The following is a 6,000-nucleotide window of genomic DNA, read 5'->3' as shown; positions in this document are numbered from 1 at the left end:
TCAGACAATTTTTTTAAAATGTTTTTTTTAGCCCAAAATGTTACCAAAACGTCATACTATACTATGTCGTTGACCTCAATGTCATACTACACTATTTTGTCCAAAATCTGACAATTTTTTTGAAAAAATAAATTTGGTCCAAAATTTGACAAAAACATCATACTATACTATGTCGTCCAAAATCGGAAAAAAATGTTGAAATGTTTTTTTTAGCCCAAAATGTTACCAAAACGTCATACTATACTATGTCGTTGACCTCAATGTCATACTACACTATTTCGTCCAAAATCTGACCATTTTTTGGAAATAAAAAATTTGGTCCAAAATTTGACAAAAACATCATACTATATACTATGTCGTCCAAAATCAGACAATTTTTTTAAAATGTTTTTTTTAGCCCAAAATGTTACCAAAACGTCATACTATACTATGTCGTTGACCTCAATGTCATACTACACTATTTCGTCCAAAATCTGACCATTTTTGGAAATAAAAAATTTCATCCAAAATTTGCCAAAAACATCATACTATACTATGTCGTCCAAAATCAGACAATTTTTTTTAAATGTTTTTTTTAGCCCAAAATGTTACCAAAACGTCATACTATACTATGTCGTTGACCTCAATGTCATACTACACTATTTCGTCCAAAATCTGACCATTTTTTGGAAATAAAAAATTGGGTCCAAAATTTGACAAAAACATTATACTATACTATGTCGTCCAAAATCAGACAATTTTTTTAAATGTTTTTTTTAGCCCAAAATGTTACCAAAATGTCATACTATACTATGTCGTTGACCTCAATGTCATACTACACTATTTCGTCCAAAATCTGACAATTTTTTGGAAATAAAAAATTTGGTCCAAAATTTGACAAAAACATCAAACTATACTATGTCGTCCAAAATCTGACAATTTTTTTGACAAAAGTTCTTTTAGCCCAAAATGTTACCAAAACGTCATACTATACTATGTCGTTGACCTCAATGTCATACTACACTATTTTGTCCAAAATCTGACCATTTTTTGGAAATAAATAATTTGGTCCAAAATTTGACAAAAACATCATACTATACTATGTCGTCCAAAATCAGACAATTTTTTAAAAATGTTTTTTTTAGCCCAAAATGTTACCAAAACGTCATACTATACTATGTCGTTGACCTCAATGTCATACTACACTATTTTGTCCAAAATCTGACCATTTTTTGGAAATAAAAAATTGGGTCCAAAATTTGACAAAAACATCATACTATACTATGTCGTCCAAAATCAGACAATTTTCTTTAAATGTTTTTTTTAGCCCAAAATGTTACCAAAACGTCATACTATACTATGTCGTTGACCTCAATGTCATACTACACTATTTTGTCCAAAATCTGACCATTTTTTGGAAATTAAAAAATTGGGTCCAAAATTTGACAAAAACATCATACTATACTATGTCGTCCAAAGTCAGACAATTTTTTTAAAATGTCTTTTTTAGCCCAAAATGTTACCAAAACGTCATACTATACTATGTCGTTGACCTCAATGTCATACTACACTATTTCGTCCAAAATCTGACCATTTTTTGGAAATAAAAAATTTGGTCCAAAATTTGACAAAAACATCATAATATACTATGTCGTCCAAAATCGGAAAAAAATGTTGAAATGTTTTTTTTAGCCCAAAATGTTACCAAAACGTCATACTATACTATGTCGTTGACCTCAATGTCATACTACACTATTTCGTCCAAAATCTGACCATTTTTTGGAAATAAAAAATTTGGTCCAAAATTTGACAAAAACATCATACTATATACTATGTCGTCCAAAATCAGACAATTTTTTTAAAATGTTTTTTTTAGCCCAAAATGTTACCAAAACGTCATACTATACTATGTGGTTGAACTCAATGTCATACTACACTATTTCGTCCAAAATCTGACCATTTTTTGGAAATAAAAAATTTCATCCAAAATTTGACAAAAACATCATACTATACTATGTCGTCCAAAATCAGACAATTTTTTTAAAATGTTTTTTTTAGCCCAAAATGTTACCAAAACGTCATACTATACTATGTCGTTGACCTCAATGTCATACTACACTATTTCGTCCAAAATCTGACCATTTTTTGGAAATAAAAAATTGGGTCCAAAATTTGACAAAAACATTATACTATACTATGTCGTCCAAAATCAGACAATTTTTTTTAATGTTTTTTTTAGCCCAAAATGTTACCAAAATGTCATACTATACTATGTCGTTGACCTCAATGTCATACTACACTATTTCGTCCAAAATCTGACAATTTTTTGGAAATAAAAAATTTGGTCCAAAATTTGACAAAAACATCAAACTATACTATGTCGTCCAAAATCTGACAATTTTTTTGACAAAAGTTCTTTTAGCCCAAAATGTTACCAAAACGTCATACTATACTATGTCGTTGACCTCAATGTCATACTACACTATTTTGTCCAAAATCTGACCATTTTTTGGAAATAAATAATTTGGTCCAAAATTTGACAAAAACATCATACTATACTATGTCGTCCAAAATCAGACAATTTTTTTAAAATGTTTTTTTTAGCCCAAAATGTTACCAAAACGTCATACTATACTATGTCGTTGACCTCAATGTCATACTACACTATTTCGTCCAAAATCTGACCATTTTTTGGAAATAAAAAATTTGGTCCAAAATTTGACAAAAACATCATACTATATACTATGTCGTCCAAAATCAGACAATTTTTTTAAAATGTTTTTTTTAGCCCAAAATGTTACCAAAACGTCATACTATACTATGTCGTTGACCTCAATGTCATACTACACTATTTCGTCCAAAATCTGACCATTTTTTGGAAATAAAAAATTTCATCCAAAATTTGACAAAAACATCATACTATACTATGTCGTCCAAAATCAGACAATTTTTTTAAAATGTTTTTTTTAGCCCAAAATGTTACCAAAACGTCATACTATACTATGTCGTTGACCTCAATGTCATACTACACTATTTCGTCCAAAATCTGACCATTTTTTGGAAATAAAAAATTTGGTCCAAAATTTGACAAAAACATTATACTATACTATGTCGTCCAAAATCAGACAATTTTTTTAAATGTTTTTTTTAGCCCAAAATGTTACCAAAATGTCATACTATACTATGTCGTTGACCTCAATGTCATACTACACTATTTCGTCCAAAATCTGACAATTTTTTGGAAATAAAAAATTTGGTCCAAAATTTGACAAAAACATCAAACTATACTATGTCGTCCAAAATCTGACAATTTTTTTGACAAAAGTTCTTTTAGCCCAAAATGTTACCAAAACGTCATACTATACTATGTCGTTGACCTCAATGTCATACTACACTATTTTGTCCAAAATCTGACAATTTTTTGGAAATAAATAATTTGGTCCAAAATTTGACAAAAACATCATACTATACTATGTCGTCCAAAATCAGACAATTTTTTAAAAATGTTTTTTTTAGCCCAAAATGTTACCAAAACGTCATACTATACTATGTTGTTGACCTCAATGTCATACTACACTATTTCGTCCAAAATCAGACAATTTTTTTTTTAATGTTTTTTTTAGCCCAAAATGTTACCAAAACGTCATACTATACTATGTCGTTGACCTCAATGTCATACTACACTATTTTGTCCAAAATCTGACCATTTTTTGGAAATAAAAAATTTGGTCCAAAATTTGACAAAAACATCATACTATACTATGTCGTCCAAAATCGGAAAAAATGTTGAAATGTTTTTTTTTGCCCAAAATGTTACCAAAACGTCATACTATACTATGTCGTTGACCTCAATGTCATACTACACTATTTCGTCCAAAATCTGACCATTTTTTGGAAATAAAAAATTTGGTCCAAAATTTGACAAAAACATCATACTATACTATGTCGTCCAAAATCGGAAAAAAATGTTTAAATGTTTTTTTAGCCCAAAATGTTACCAAAACGTCACACTATACTATGTCTTCCAAAATCGGGAAAAAAAATTTAAAAAAATTTATTTAGCCCAAAATGTGACCAAAACGTCATACTATACTATGGTGTCAACCTCACGACTACACTATTTCGTCCAAAATCTGACCATTTAAAAAAAAAAAAAGATTTGGTCCAAAATTTGACAAAAACGTCATACTATACTATGTCGTCCAAAATGTGACGAAAAAGTCATACTTAAGTATGTTGTCCAAAATGTGACTAAAAAATCATACTTTAGTATGTTGTCCATAATGTGACAAAAAAGTCATACTTTAGTATGCTGTCCAAAATGTGACAAAAGTCATACTTTAGTATGTTATCCAAAATGTGACCAAAAAGTCATACTTTAGTATGTCGTCCAAAATGCAGTTTCAAGAAATAAAAGCCCTCCCACGCTGGGACCCCGCCTCTCAAATTTTTATTTTTGAACAACATTTAAATTCAAAGCAAATGTTTTGTCTCGACAGCTTTTTAACAGACACATAGCAGATATATCTTAAAAACTAACACAACTTTACTTCTAACAACATACACTTATATAATTATAAATATAATTCATACATTCATGCAACATGGTAACCTTCAGAATGGGGAAGCTGAAATGGAATGCAACAAAAAACCTTGCTACATTCAAAGTCACTCATATCACATTTCAGATATTTGCAGCATCAGCCTTGTCACTGCTGTATCCACTTGTGGGCCGATTAGCAGGTTAAGTGTGTCCAGGTGTGCAGCTCAGCTCTGCTCTGATGAGGCAGCGTTTAAGAATGCTCCACCCTTCAGTCACCTCTTCAGAACAGAGCCGTTACAGTCTGAACCGTCGTGCTACAGCTGCTGCAGTGTGAGTGACACTGATGGAGCTCTTGTTGTTTGCGTTCCTCCTGACGGGGACATGTTTGGCTTTCCCACCGACACGTTACTCTGCACAGCAAGCTTTGTTGAAGAGACCTCCGCTCACGCAGGAGCAGCAGAAGACTCCGGCTGAGGAACCGGAGCGGGTGAACACTGTCAGACTGACCTGCCTCCCAGACTCGCTGGAGATCGTGATCGAGGCCGACCTGTTTGGAATTGGAGCTCCTGTGAACAGTGACGACCTTCGCCTGGGAGCGGAGTTTGAGGATTTCTGCAGAGCCACAGCAGGGTCTTCAGGCGACGAGTACACAATTGTTGTTGGGTTAACGGACTGTGGCACAAAGCACTGGGTAATGAGCCGACCGTGCTTTAAACGGTGCTGCTGATTTTTAGTCTTCAGTGTTTAACATAAGTGTCCTCCACAGATGACTGACGACTCTCTGGTCTACACGAACCTCCTCATCTACTCTCCTGCGGCCTCTCCTGACGGGCTGATCCGGATGGACAAGGCTGTCATTCCTATTGAGTGTCATTATGAAAGGTGACTGTCTTTTAATGCACAACTTCTTTTAAAAAAAAAAATGTGAAAAACTTCTCCAATGAGATATACTTGTTTTCTGTTTCACAGGAAGTACAGTTTGTCCAGTAATGCAGTTGTACCAACCTGGTTCCCGTTCATGTCGACTCAAGCTTCAGTGGAAACCTTGACGTTTGACTTAAGAATTATGACGGGTCAGTTTTTTTGAAGGGGTTTTGCTGCACATTTGGATTTAGTTTAGTGTTTCATTCTTACCTTCTTACTGTGTTTTTGTGCAGATGACTGGTTGTATAAAAGGAGCTCCTACGTGTTTTTCCTCGGCGAAACCATCAACATTGAGGCCTCGGTCAGGGTTGGTTATCACATGGGGCTCCGTGTGTTTGTGAGCAGCTGTGTGGCCACACTCGACCCGGACATGAACTCTGTTCCCAGATACGTCTTTGTTGAAAATGGGTAAGTATTTGTAGGCTGAAGCAGGACATTCAAATGAGGCTTTTTTTAGGGCTGCAACAATTGACTGCTAACAATTCCAACTTAGGAGTTGGTTTGAGTGTTTAAATTAAAACGGTTATGAATTGGAAAAACTGTAGTAGCCTGAA

Source organism: Microchirus variegatus (assembly GCF_963457635.1).
Source record: "Microchirus variegatus genome assembly, chromosome: 10".
Taxonomy (NCBI): domain Eukaryota; kingdom Metazoa; phylum Chordata; class Actinopteri; order Pleuronectiformes; family Soleidae; genus Microchirus; species Microchirus variegatus.
The sequence above is the reverse complement of the archived record's forward strand: the minus strand, read 5'-3'. Positions refer to the sequence as shown.